Source organism: Giraffa tippelskirchi, chromosome 8, assembly GCF_054371585.1.
Source record: "Giraffa tippelskirchi isolate mGirTip1 chromosome 8, T2T-mGirTip1v1.2.pri, whole genome shotgun sequence".
In the NCBI taxonomy this organism is placed as follows: Eukaryota; Metazoa; Chordata; class Mammalia; order Artiodactyla; family Giraffidae; genus Giraffa; species Giraffa tippelskirchi.
Genome location: NC_137282.1, coordinates 144,726,533 through 144,740,684, shown reverse-complemented (window position 1 = coordinate 144,740,684; position 14,152 = coordinate 144,726,533). Strand labels below are relative to the sequence as shown.

General features: G+C 41.5%; 1 long non-coding RNA gene and 5 other non-coding genes across 6 annotated transcripts in view; 3 read left to right on the top strand and 3 right to left on the bottom strand.

The window, feature by feature from the left end:
- The window catches only part of LOC145518513 (uncharacterized), a 59,995-nt gene extending 48,595 nt beyond the window's left edge, over positions 1 to 11,400 (top strand). Inside the window, exon 3 of the long non-coding RNA XR_014062944.1 lies at positions 8,282 to 11,400. This is a non-coding gene — a long non-coding RNA (uncharacterized LOC145518513). The remainder of the gene's footprint in view (positions 1 to 8,281) is intronic.
- Positions 419 to 500, bottom strand: TRNAS-AGA (transfer RNA serine (anticodon AGA)). Its single transcript has one exon. It is a non-coding gene; the product is annotated as a tRNA-Ser (tRNA).
- TRNAS-UGA (transfer RNA serine (anticodon UGA)) lies at positions 2,969 to 3,050 on the top strand. The gene has a single exon. It is a non-coding gene; the product is annotated as a tRNA-Ser (tRNA).
- On the bottom strand, positions 5,070 to 5,141 carry TRNAQ-CUG (transfer RNA glutamine (anticodon CUG)). Its single transcript has one exon. It is a non-coding gene; the product is annotated as a tRNA-Gln (tRNA).
- On the bottom strand, positions 8,309 to 8,390 carry TRNAS-AGA (transfer RNA serine (anticodon AGA)). Its single transcript has one exon. It is a non-coding gene; the product is annotated as a tRNA-Ser (tRNA).
- Positions 11,401 to 12,157: 757 nt separating the features above from the next.
- On the top strand, positions 12,158 to 12,245 carry TRNAR-UCU (transfer RNA arginine (anticodon UCU)). Its single transcript is given in 2 exon segments — positions 12,158 to 12,194; positions 12,210 to 12,245. It is a non-coding gene; the product is annotated as a tRNA-Arg (tRNA).
- Positions 12,246 to 14,152: the final 1,907 nt, after the last annotated feature.

Genomic DNA, 14,152 nt, shown 5'->3' with positions numbered 1-14,152 from the left:
CTTGCATTTCGTCTAAGATTTCGTGGAGCTTCCTTTTGTACGTGAACAAGGACATAGAAGACCCCTAATAAGGGTGAGGTTCTTTGAGCAAGGAAACGCTCGTTTCAATTTTTTTTCCTTAAGAAAGTCTTGCCTTGTAAGCAGGGTTTTCATCACAGGAAACGGGAAGGCATCACCAAAGCCCTGACTCTCCTAGGGAGGAAAGCAAACACCCTTAGGAGTATGGTACAATTTCTTAAAGCTAATACTAGTAGTAAGACCCCCATGCTGTTTGGGGTGCCATCGGAATGCTTCGTGCCTTTCCCCAGCAGCCATAAAGAGCCAGGTTGGAGAACAAGCCTTCTCACTTTAAGACACGGACATTCTTCCCCAACTGGCTATGTCTCAATAGGATTGACCTCTCCCTGGGGAAAGGTACCGTAGTAGGCAGGATTCGAACCTGCGCGGGGAAACCCCCATGGATTTCTAGTCCATCGCCTTTACCACTCGGCCACGACTACTTGGCGATTGCTATAACTACTTGAATATCTTTACATGAGTAACAGTACAGAACTAAAGCTCTTTTCAAAGAAGTTTTCTACCAGAAAGTGTATTTGTATTAAGTAAAATTTCCTACTCTTTGACATCATTTAGTCGAATATCTCGCTACTGTGGCAAATTGGCAAGTAACACTTCCTCGTCAGTCTGGAAGGACCCCTTATTCTGATAGCCTGATAGAAGGAGCCTAAGTAGAAGACATTCTGAGAGACCAGCTTCCTGCTGTCACCTTCTGATGGGGATCCATGAGACACATACACTCATCACTAAATAACCAATAAATTAGTAAAAGGTATTGTTATACCATTCCCTTACAAAACTGGATGATTACTTTACACTGTAAAAGGCAACAACAAAAATATTAACTTGTAATCCTGCACAAATTAACCCAAAACCCAGCACTAGCAATATTTTGAAGTATTCCTTCTCTATTCTCAGTATTTCATATGCAAAAATTGTGCATAGTTGAAGTCATGTTCATTTCATCCTGCTCTTGTCAATGAACATTACATTATAAACATTTTCCCAGAATAATTACAAAGTCTCCCCAAATTTTGTTTTACTAGCATTGTAATGATCAATTACACAGATAAAACAAAAATATTTAAACATTTATCTCTTTTTAATGCCTTTTTTTGCTATTACAATGAGAAATAAAAATAATTTTTTTTATACAGTATATATTTCTCTTTGTTAAGATTATTTCCTTAAGAGAGTACTTCTCAAACTTTGATGGGCATCAGAACCACCTAGAGGGCTTTTTATTAAAACAGATTGCTGCATCTCCTCACACCTGCCCACCCCACTCCTAGCAAGTTTTTAATTCTGTAGATCTGAATCCAAGCCCAAGAATTTGCATTTCTCACAAGTTCCCAAGTGGTGCACACTCTGCTGGTTGGGGGCAATACTTTGATTATACCATTCAAGGACAATAAACTTCAAAATAAATTTACTGTGTTAAAGGTTATATACTCTATATGAGTCTAAATGGATGTATATAGCAAGTGCCTTGGTAGCAAGACCAAATAACATTTGCAAGAATATGGTGAGGGGAATATAATTTTTATTATCCTAAAGAGATAGTTTCTTTTAATTCCCAGTGAGGTATATTCCACCTTAATCATGATGGTCATGTTCTTTTCATAGTTGAGATTCTCTCTACTAGTTTATGCTCCGGTGAAACACTTCCATTCCTAGAACTCAGAGATAAAATCCTTGGTTTTGGAGAGATTCCCTTGGACTGCAAGATCAAACCAGTCAATCCTAAAGGAAATCAATTTTGAATGTTCATTAGAAGGACTGATGCTGAAGCTGAAGCTCCAGTACTGTGGCCACCTGATGCGAAGAGCAGATTCGTTAGAAAAGACCCTGATGCTGGGGAAGATTGAAGGCAGGAGGAGGAGGGGACGACAGAGCATGAGCTGGTTGGATGGCATCACCGACTCAATGGACATGAGTTTGAGCAAGCTCCAGGAGATGGTAAAGGACAGGGAAGCCTGGTGTGCTGCAGTCAGTAAGGTGGCAAAGAGTTGGGTACGACTGAGCGACTGAACAACAACATTTCCATGAAAAGGAATCAGAGCCAAGTCTCCCCTTCATTATCACATTCTCATAAACCAGTCTCTGACTCAAGAATCAACTTTTTAAATTTAGCTGGATTTTTTCCTAACATTTACGTGTGTTCATGTATTTTGCATTGTTCTGCATTGAGAGGGACCAGGAATGTCCTCCGGCAGAATTCGGATCCTTGGGAAACCTGTATTGAGAGCCTCCCTTTTCCCCAGGCTCGGAAGGCGGGAGGCTTAGGTAGCTTGGGAATTGTCTCGCGGCCTTCACTAGGTTGACACAAGTGACCTTCAACGGAAGGAATCCAGAACCTTGTCTTTTCTAGTTAGGACAGAAATTGCTCAATCCCCCTACCCCCCACCCCTCACTCTGAATTGTCGCTGTAGTCTGACTTTAATCGTTCTTTTGGAAGCACAAGTCAGTTTGATGCCATGGAAGAGATTCCTGATTTAGATTTTTAAACCTGAAAGTAAACACAGATGACCATCCCCACCCCGCACCTCCAATTCTCTCATTTTCCCTTTATTCGAGTTCCTTCTCCCATTGGTATTTGCGACTGGAGGTTGTGTGGAACTCACTCTAAACACAAAGCTCCCCTTCTGCGGGTTCCCGAGAATTAGGAGTGATCGTTCGTGTCCGCTACTGACAGCGGCTAGTGGACAAGCTCCAGCATTCAGGAAGATCCAGTCCTTTGTCTAGGAGCTTTTTATTGGATTACATCACCAGCTGCTTCTTGATTTGCTCTCTTTCATTCACAAGGGAGAGACCTGAACAGGACTAAGAAACTTTTTGTCGTCAGACCAACTGTTGCAGAACTTGCCACCAACTAGTTTTCACTTTGGCCCGCAAGAGGAACAGTAAGTCAGTAGTCGTGGCCGAGTGGTTAAGGCGATGGACTTGAAATCCATTGGGGGCTCCCCGCGCAGGTTCGAATCCTGTCGACTACGGTTTTAGTATGCATTCTACATAGTTAACACCCACTCAGACGACATCGCAGCCATACTGCAGTCCATCTTGCTATTAAAAGCATCCTGATATACTCATTAACTACTGTTGACTCGTCACTATGGTCAACTCAAGGAATGCTGGGGTTCATGTAAAGCAAGATGCACTATAAGCATGAGCCCCATAATATTTATATTTCCATTTGGTATATACACTTTGTGTGGCAATAATGTATGCAATAGAGACAGAGCTTTACAGATGCAGAGTAGACATCTTTTGCATTTTCATCTGGGAAAGACTATCTATAAATATAAGAAAGAATAAAGCAAACTAAAATGTTGAGCAAAGTAAAAATGATCTGATTATATGGATAACGGAGTATGAAGAGTAAATTCCACATTCTCTGAAGGTCAAAGGAATGTAATGAGACCATAAGTAGTGTTTTCTCTGTACAGTATTTGCAAAAAAACCCACAAACAACCAAATAAATATAGGTGTATAGTGTCTTAAAGTTAGTGGCACACTGTGAGAGAGAAAATTAGCACTCTGGTTTTGAACAAAGGAGTGTGTTTACACATCAAAGCAGGAACTTCACAGAACTCATGAAGGTGAACCTAGACATGAATGTTTGAATAAGCACTTTACACAAAGGGCTAATGTTGAGAAGCAGCAGATACTATATAAGATCAGTATATGGGAGCAGAATCTTCATTGTGAACACACTTGGAGGCAGTGATATGTGTTGGTTGTAAGAAAAAAAATGCTTTAAAATCTCCCACACAACCTGGTATCATAATAAGACTATGTAGGGGTGGGGGTGGAATCTTCCCAGCCTCTAGTTCATGTAAAATGCCTGCAAATGTCTAATCCAAGAAAACAAAACAACTCAAATTTGATCCAAGACAAATACTATATTAAAAAAAAAAAATCCAGAGTCTGCTGCAAAACAGTAAAAGAACAAGTGAAAAAAAAAAAAAAGGAAAACTTATACCAAGAATGTGATTAGTAAAGAAATAGCAGTAGTCACTCATTTTATCTGATAAAAGGAGATGTTTGGTATTATGTGTGTAGCCCAATGCGCAGATGAATACTGCAATGAAAATGTCATTATGGATTCCCCACCCTTTGTAAGCCTAAATAGGTTAAATCTGTAGATATTTTTAAAATGTAATAATGAGTATTGCATGCTTGTTTACTTAAAGTCACCTACTTTAAGATTGTCCACCTTTAGTTTCCCTCTCTCTCTCTCCGTGAGTTGTCTATACACACACACACACACACTAGGTTCAGAGGCCCTGTGGAAGGGTGGAGGGAGTCAGAAATTGTGCAGGTAGAGGTCATGGGCAGAAAAGAAATTTGCTGTTTATATATTCTCCAATACTATTAGATTAATTTACTTCCCATATTTGAAATATTGAACAATTTCAAATATTCTTTTAATGTGCACTGAAAGTAAACTTTATTTAAAAAAATCATTATTGCTTTTTATTAGAATTTTTTTTTCTAGTCGCAGCAGAGTGCAAGTTTTTTGTCGTCTTGCATTTGTACTCGGAGAAGGCAATGGCACCCCACTCCAGTACTCTTGCCTGGAAAATCCCATGGATGGAGGAGCCTGGTAGGCTACAGTCCATCGGGTCGCGAAGAGTTGGACACGACTGTGCGACTTCACTTTCACTTTTCACTTTGATGCACTGGAGAAGGAAATGGCAACCCACTCCAGTGTTCTTGCCTGGAGAATCCCAGGGACGGGGGAGCCTGGTGGGCTGCCGTCTATGGGGTCGCACAGAGTCGGACACGACTGAAGTGACTTAGCAGTAGCAGCCACTTGTACTTAACTTACTTCTGATACTCCTTTTCTTCCTTATAAAATGAATTCTATTAAACCAGAATGGGATTTCACTTCTGCCTCCTCACTCAAATACCGTTGTGTCTGGACTTACAAGAAATAAAATAGGCAAAATTGATTTCGTCATTTAGGTGGACAATATTTTCCAGGGGAAAATAAGAAACAGAACGTCGGTAGGTTCCACCGAGACTTGAACTCGGATCGCTGGATTCAGAGTCCAGAGTGCTAACCATTACACCATGGAACCATACATGAAACAGTTTGCCATAACTATCAGTGACGTGTCACAGTAACTACTGAAACCATTTAGTTTAAACTATCAAAATATTTAGTCTACGTCCACTCACGACCCTTGAAAAAAATCCTGAAGGATTTAATTTTATTTTTTCTCTCTCTCTCTTTTTTTTTTTTTGCCAAATACAAGACCCCAAAGAGTGTCCGCTCCCGCCCGCGTCATTAACTCACAAACTTGGTGGTTCTAGTCCTTGCTTTCTTCTTAAAAAAAAAAAAAACCACACACAGAATGAATATTTTGAACATTTCTTATATCATCAGCACTGGATTGAACGTGTTTATTCATTGTATGATGCAATACTTTAAAACTCGTCGAGGTATTTTTAGTTTTCATATAGACACAAAAACCGAACCTTTGAGATTTAATAGTTATCTGTACCTCTGCTCAGTTTCGGCCATAAATTAATATGTTTCTCCACATAGATTATTTAGTTATCAGGTCCATTGCCTCAAGGAAAGCAAGCTTTAATGTGTTGATTTCTGGCACATTCACGGAAGAAACCTTGCAAGAGAAGTTATGTTTTCGAGAAAATGGAAAAGGTACGCTTGAAGCAAAGTCTGAATTTTGTCAAGTGTAGGGATAGGTGAGGAGCAAATCAGAGACTCAATATTTCAAGATTAAAGACTCATCATACTCTACTTCATCAAGAGAAAAATATCCAGTGAAATTGTACTACATATTGTACTACAGGTTTTTCTTACTACTATTCTGCGGACACCTTTTTTCTTAAACCCAGCGCGCTTCCTTAAAGACTAGGTTTCCGGGGCGGGGTCCTCGGCGTCCCGCAAACAATCTCTAGAGCCCCTTTCAACTCTCCTAGTCTCTTACCTCCTTTCGGCTACGTTCAGCGAGGCCTCCCAGCAGCAAATTTCTGTCGAGATTTCAACAGAACTTTAGCCGAGATGAGCCTTGGAATTTGTGAGGGTGGAATTCCGGGGATGCTGGCTGCTTCCCGTCACCCACTGTCCCCGTGGATGTATGTAGGCATTCTTCTACAAATGCATGATTTTTAATACAACTGAAAGAGACCTGCTCCCTTAAATGAGGCGATGCTGTGACTACCCGAGAAAAACACAGGTCCGCGCTCAGGACTATTCTGAGAGTCCAGTGACAGGCCTCCGATGGCAGCGAGAAGGTCACCAAGCACTGCCCTTCATTTCTTGCTCACAGAGGTCCTTGCAGGATGGTGTGCTCGCCTGCGCATCTGGAGGCAGCACAATGGAGCTCTCCTGCTAACTGTGATGGAAAAAAATTACAAAGGGGGCCCACTTCTGTCAACAGCTTCTTTAAATTCAAGCTCCATGATTCGTTAGTCCCAATGCTGTAACTTAAGAGGCAAAGTTGCACCCATGCCTGAGGCTGAGATTCTAGTCAAACCAGCTCTGAGTTTTCCTCTTCTCTCAGAGTGGTTATGGGGTTTGGGTTCCTCCTGGGTTTTGGAAGGCCAGAAGTTAGACTTCTGGTCAGAACCAGTGGATGGAGCCAGACTCATTTTGAAGCACAAGATGATCAGAATCTGCACTGCAGCTTATCCTTAATCTTTACCCAAAGTTTCCCATGAGATAAATTATATTTAAATTGCATTTTACTCACTTCTTTTGAGGAAGGAAACATATAGAAGTATCTCTAAGTAGCAGCATTTCTCTTAAGTCTCAATGGCTATTCTAAAGTTTGTATAAATTAAATAGATTTTTTTCTAGGCTTTTCTTGTTGGAATTGTTCAATTGGTGGTAGCACCTGGAGTCTCCAAGTCATAATTCTTACATAGATCATGGCTTTATCCAGAATGTCTTGCTTCTGGCAATTTAAGAAATAGAGGAAAATTCCAGGAATTGATGGAAGTACCAGGAGAAAGATAAAAATCACAACAATGGTGGGATTTTTGGTGGTATATTTTTATACACTATACCTCTCTGAAAAGCTAAAACACACATCAAAAAAACAACCATAAAATAAAGTAGTGCAAGTCACATAATATATATATATAGAGAGAGAACAGTGCACATATCAACTTCTTGATTCAGACTTTTTCCAAACACACATGAAATTATCTCTGCTGCTGCTGCTGCTAAGTCACTTCAGTCGTGTCCGACTCTGTGTGACCCCATGAACTGCAGCCTACCAGGCTCCTCCATCCATGGGATTTTCCAGCCAAGAGTACTGGAGTGGGGTGCCATTGCCTTCTCCAGAAATTATCTCTATCTTGACATTTTACCAGGCCACAAAGCAAGTCTCCAAAAACACAACATGATTAGATACATGCTATTATTTCAAAGCAATATAACTACTGAGGCCATAAGCTCCAGGAAAATTCATGGAAACCCTAGAGCTTTCTGAAGAAATCTTGAGTCTGTCATATACTCAAGGTTTAAAATGTATGGTTACCTTATGAAGAAAATAAAGTAGTGCATTTTGAAAATGGGGGAGGGGGAAGCAGCCAACGAAATATCTATCCAATAAAAATGAAAATTGCATATGCTAAAGTTAATAGCTTTTCCTCCCCACAATTGCCCAAACCTGGAAACAACCTTGAACAACCAGGTTCAATGGATGGAAGAAAAAATAAACTGTGGTACATCCACTCAATGAAATTCTATTCAACCACAAAAAGGTGCAAAATTTTAATACATGCAACAACTTGCATAAGTCTTAAGGCATGTTCTATCTCATGTGAAAGAAGCTAATCTTAAAAGGTTACATTCTGTATGATTCAATTTCCACAACATTCTCGAAAAAGTCAAACAAGGGAGCAGAAAACATATCTGGTTGTCAACTGTTATGTATAGAATTAGGAGATGACTATAAAGTGATTACATGGGGAGGTTTATGGATTGATGGGACTTTCCTGTATCCTGATTATTGTAGTGGTTACACGAATAAACTCATATAATTTCAAAAAGCCAATTTTACTCTCTGGCAAATATTTTAATAAAATGTGTAAATGGTTTAACATTTCACCCAAGTGTCCCTTTGGGAAGGGAAAACTGAAGACATCCTTGAGCCTTGTATAAGGCTCGGGTTGGGGAATTACTAGGGCTCTACTAAATCAAACATCCTGAGAATATAATCAGTACTCGCTTTGTTTTTCCCAGCAGCACTACATAGGTTAAAATTTCCGCCGTAGTCGGCAGGATTCGAACCTGCGCGGGGAGACCCCAATGGATTTCTAGTCCATCGCCTTAACCTCTCGGCCACGACTACAGGTACTGAAGCAAGTTTTTCATTATAAGAAGATACATGGTAGACATAAAGACAAGACTTGTGTAGACAAGTGTGTGCAGTGAGTTGGGCAAAAACCCTCAGATGAATGAAAGCTGAGGGGTGTGCATGTGTGCCCAGTCGCTCAATCGTGTTCGACTCTTTGAGACCCCATAGACTGTAGCCCACCAGGCTTCGGTGTCCATGGGATTTCCCAGGCAAGAATACTGGAGTGGGTTGCCATTTCCTACTCCAAGGGAAAGCTTGGGAGGGAGGTCAAACTGTCTCCAGCAGCCTCCAGCATTTAGGAGCACTGCGATGAGAGTGCTGGAGAAGACTCTTGAGAGTCTCTTAAACAGCAAGGAGATCAAATCAGGCAATCCTAAAGGAAATCAACCCTGAATATTCATTGGAAGGGCTGATGCTGAAGCTGAAGCTCCAATACGTTGGCCACCTGATGCGAAGAACTGACTCATTGAAAAAGCCCCTGATGCTGGGAAAGATTGGAGGCCGGAGAAGGGGACTACAGAGGATGAGATGGTTGGATGACATCACCAACTCGATGGACATGAGTTTGAGCAAGCTCCGGGAGTTGGTGATGGACAGGGAAGTCTGGCGTGCTGCAGCCCATAGGGTCGCAAAGAGTCGGACACAACTGAGAGACTGAACAACAAAATCTATGCAAGTATCTTTGTTTTCAACAAAGTTCACGTCATCATCAGCTAGGGCCTGCCTCCCTCAGGGATGAGTTGGGTTCGTGCCGGGTGCTGGGGTCTCCGAAATCGAACTGCAACGAGTTGAAGTCAAACTAATCCTTTTAGGCGTGGGTGGGACCAACACTTCTGCTAGAACTTACAGCCTCCTCAGTTGAATGATATTGTGCTCAACGGGTTTCAGGGAAGGAAACGTTCCCTCTGATTTGTGTCTAAGGTGGAAGGAGAGAAAAACGAGGTTGAAATCCTCTGGATCCCCTCAGTCGCTGTCCATCGGTTCCTAACTTAGCCTGAAAGTACTAATCTCACTGTGTTTCGGAACGTATTTTACAGAAGCGAATGCGCTTTCAGGTTCCAGATGGGTTAAGAAGAACTATAGTTTGTCCACGAATTTCATTTTTTTTGAGTGTGTGAAGCCCTAACCGCTTTCTAGAAAATGTGGCTCAGTTTGGGGGAGGCAATGCAAAGGCTCATTTCCTCTAAATTAAACCAACATTGCATGTTTCCCATTCTCCTTTTATGTTTGTAACTTGCTGTTCCTTCAGCACAATCTCCAGACGTTCTGCAGAAATGTTTCAGGATAGAATGGTTAAATGTACATACCAGATCCTAAGATGCACAGATAGACAGGCCCCCATTTTGTGGCCAACAAACTGTTCATAGGTAAGAGGTGTGAGCGGATGAATACGATGCATCTTGAAAAAGTTGCTAATTGCTTGGATTTAATACATAATATTTAACCAGAAGTAACAAAGCATTCTTTAAATAGAGTTCTATTTAATTCCTATATCACTGAGAAAGTCTTATGGGGGAGGGGGAGATAGTTCTAACTGAAGATAACATAATTTACTTTTATCTGTATCTAGAAAAGATCAACTAAGCCATGCCTGACAAATGGACGAAATGTGGTCAGGAAAAGCAAATTCACAATGCTCACAGATTCAGAACATTTCTCATGTGTTTTTCCTTTGGCAATCTGGAAAATTCCTAACCATTTTCTTTAAGAGATTGCCAAATCTGTTTTAAAACTTCATACTCTGCCTGTCCCTGGAGGAATATTTTGGGGGTAAGACTTCTATCCTGAGGCTTCCTAAAATGCTTTTTAAAAATTACAGCTTTTTGTTATGAAAAGCAAAAGTGGCCGCGGGCTTCCCTCATTCGGAGAGGGGCCTCTGGAACGTTCTCGCCTCCTTTACTAAAGAGCAGAGAAGTGAAATTTTTCTGAGTAACTAGGAGACAGTCCCGGGATCATCCCTTTCAGCCGGTTTTCCCCCTCAAGCAACGTATCGAATAGTCCTTTGGGTCAGGGGAAGGGCAACCCAGGGTACTCTCATCAAAGTCAGTCCCTAGTTAGCGTCCGATGCTTTCGAAGCCTTCTTTCCGGGTCCTTCTCCCACTAGCATTTCCACCTCTGAGGCTGCCCTGGAGGTGCCGCTCACCGCCGGCTCTCCTCTTTCGAAGCTCCCAAAACTTGGACTCGAACCGACACATCCTCAAAGACGTTAGGCTGGAGAAGAATGAATAAAGAAGCTTGGTCAGATCTACCTATCACCTCCCTAGTCTTTAGGTTGCCGGAAGTCCCGCTGTGGAGCTAAGAGAAAGATGGGTACGCGGCAAGGTCCTGGGAGGAAGCCGAGCGCGGGGAGAGCACCCGAGTCCCCGAGGAGGGGATGGAGCGGGGGGCTGGCGGGGGAGGGTGGGCTGCAGGTGTGAACGCACAGGCTCTCAATACCCAGGCTCCTAGGCTCTAGGGCTACAAGAACTTTCTCACTCAGCTCAAATTTCAGCTCTTGTCTAATACGTCCTTTCTGCTTTGCGTTTTTGCTGACGGTCGGTTCAGAGTTCGCGTTTTGTCTTGTAATTTTCAGAATTAATTATTTTCATTTCTGATATTATGTGGAGTTGAGAGGTTGAGGGCCGAGAAAAGCTCCTTTCCCGCATTCTTTATTACTCGCTAGTGTGTGAGAGTGCTTGAGTGATCTTCAAGCTCCTGGCTCAGGTTCTAGTCTCCCCTTGGAAGAGCGGGTCATATTTGTTTCTATCATATTGCACTGTCCTCCCTTGGTAGGGATGACCTGAGATTTCTTCTCTTCCTTCCACAACTCTCCTCCGATTTCTCAAGTCACAACTACCCTCCTGCTCCGCGTCAACAAACCTTGGCTTCTCCCGCACTCAGTGATCTCCACTGTCCGCATCCCTTTCTGTCCGCAAAGACATCAACCCGCTTATTGACCGACGGTCACTGAAGGAGCCACTGCGAGTGGGCCACAGAGTCTCACAGAAAAGCGGCAGCGAAGAAACAGCCGTCTTTTGCAACTCAACCCAAAGAGTCATCAAAAGAAAATTCCCGAGGTAGAAACCCGGGGATCTTTCCAGAGCTTCCTGGACTATTTTAAAAACTGTAGCCCTTTCCTTCGAGAGAGGGGGCGACAATGCGATTGCGTTCCTCCATTAGCCCGTTGACAAACGAATTCTTTTCAGAAAGAACACAAAGACGAACAAGAAGGGCCCCCGGATCGAGAGAGAGAGAACTCCAGAAGTGAGCTAGAGGAAAGAGAGTAGTGGGGCCCCGCCATGGATTTAAAATATATCCATTTTGCTGGAAGTGCCTTAAATTCCATTTTTGCAAAGCCAACGGTCCCGAGCTTGAGCTTGGAGAGACCAGATGAAATGAGATGCACGGGATGACCCGGAGGGATGGGATGGGGAGGGAGGTGGAAGGGGGTTCTGGAAGGGGAAAACATGTACACCCATGGTGGATTCATGTCAATGTATGGCAAAACAAATAAAAATAAATAAATAAAAACCAAGAAATGAGATGTTTTTTGAGTCTTGAACAAACTATTCCTTACTTCATGAAAACGAATGACAGTAGTCACGGAAAGGCTCAGAAATTCCCCCATGTTGGGCATTGATGTCCTTTGCATTGTCTTGTTTTTATGTTTCTTGAACTTTCACGGTGACTGAAACACAGTAAATTTCCACAAATTATATTTACTGATAACCAAATAAATCACCAACAGTGTTTGGGATTCAGCCAACCACTACCAACCGTCGGGCTCTGTGGCGCAATGGATAGCGCATTGGACTTCTAGCGCAGCAGTCAGGCATTCAAAGGTTGCGGGTTCGAGTCCCGCCAGAGTCGCGAGTGTTTTTGTCAACAAGCAGATAACCTTGCCATTCATTGGTCCATTCTTCTATGAATTGGACGCTATTTCCAGTCTGCGAATTCCAGGTGCCTACATTTCTCGCTGTAGTTGATTCCTGCTTTCTGTAGTTTACATTTGAGAAGCTTCTTGATAAGCACTCCCACACATCAACAGTGATTTGATGACCAAATTACATATCCCTACCCATCTTTTGTGGGTGTGTATATACGATAGCAGGAGAAAAAGAAGAATCATAAAGCCAGATATCACAGAGAATTGTTGGGGCTTAAATTATACTTGAAATCCTATGGGAGGCAAAGTAGATTCTGTCACTCTCAAAGTTGAAAGTGTCATTCTCATCCCTGGGAGTGGCTACATATCGTGAGTAGAGCTGTTACTAGAGCCCAGGACTTCTGAATAAGAATTTTTAAGCCACCAAAAATGGATCAAAGGATAGACAGGTTATACTGATGTTAATAAGAATGCAGTAATAAGGCAGAAATAGAAACAGACATGTGCCTGGGTAATTCCTGGAGTCCAAAGATAAATAGTCACAGAGGGGGAATTCATAAGGTATGTGATCTGTCACAATGAGAAAAACAATTGCTTGAATGCTTTACTCAGTTTGTGAGAGTGGGTTCTAATAATGCCTATGTTTTAAGCCATAACTATCTTATGTCACTTCTGTCACTTAATTCCTTTGGAAACCAAAATTATATGTAAAAGTAACTGATTCATAGAAGAGGCTGGTGATCCTTTCCTGAAAAAAAAAAAAAACATTATATATATATATATAAGTTAAAAGGATGTGACCTCAGCTGAGGAAGTTATATGGTCCTGGCTTCCATACCTGGATGGCAACACAATGTCTGCACTTGCTGTGGCAGAAAATTGGGAAAAGAACAGAATGCTAAGAATCACTTGGAGAAGAGTAGCACCATGTAGAATTTAGAGGGAAATCAAGAAAGGGCAAATGATGGGTCCTGCAGGAGTTCAGTCAGTATCTCCTCAGTTTGGACAAGGCACAGTTGTCCTGGGCTCTGGAATCTTGGGCTAGTTTCACCACAACATCTTATCACTTGGAGAGAAATTGTTTCTTTTTCCTTAACATGCTTAAAGCATTAGTATACTCTATTTGCAGAATCCCACTGAAAACCTTACCTTCTCACTGGTAGCAGTGTTTTGTTTCTAAGAATTTTTACTTCAGAGCAATGTGAATTCATTGAAAATTACATAGGCTAAAATTATGTATTTGAAAGCTAAGGGGTAAATATGGCTAACTCAGCACCTTGTCACAAGGAAGGAGCCTAAAAACTGGCTCTGGTCTTGAATGTGAACAAAATCTTTGATGAAGGATCGTAAGTTCAGACCTTAATAACTGAAAAATTAATAATAATCCAGAATACCAAGGGAATATAAGATTTGCACAGACTTTAAGAACAGTATCAAAAATGTCTAAACAAGTTGTCACTAAAACTTGCTTGACAAAGAAGGAGCTTCTTTGGGAGGATAGAGAAAGGAGGAAGTTAATCTTTGAGAACAAGAACTAAAGAGGAGGGAAATGGCTTTGCCTAAAAAAAAGTTTAATAAAAAATTTTTTTAAATGGCTTTGCCCAATTCCTCATCTGGAATAATGGATTGTCACTGACCAAAAAAAAAAAGAAAGAAAGAAAGAAAACCTCTGGAGGTAACCAAAAAGTGGTTATCCTCAGTTCTATTTTCTGGTCCGTCATCCATAAACCAAATAGTCAAGACACTACAAAAAAAAAAAATCAGTTTCCTATGTAAAGTGAAATGACCATTTCAATTTTCTTTTAAAAGCAAATGAACAATCTAGGCAACAATACTGTATTATAATCATCAAATTTGCTAAGACTAGAACTTAATTATTCAAACCACTAAA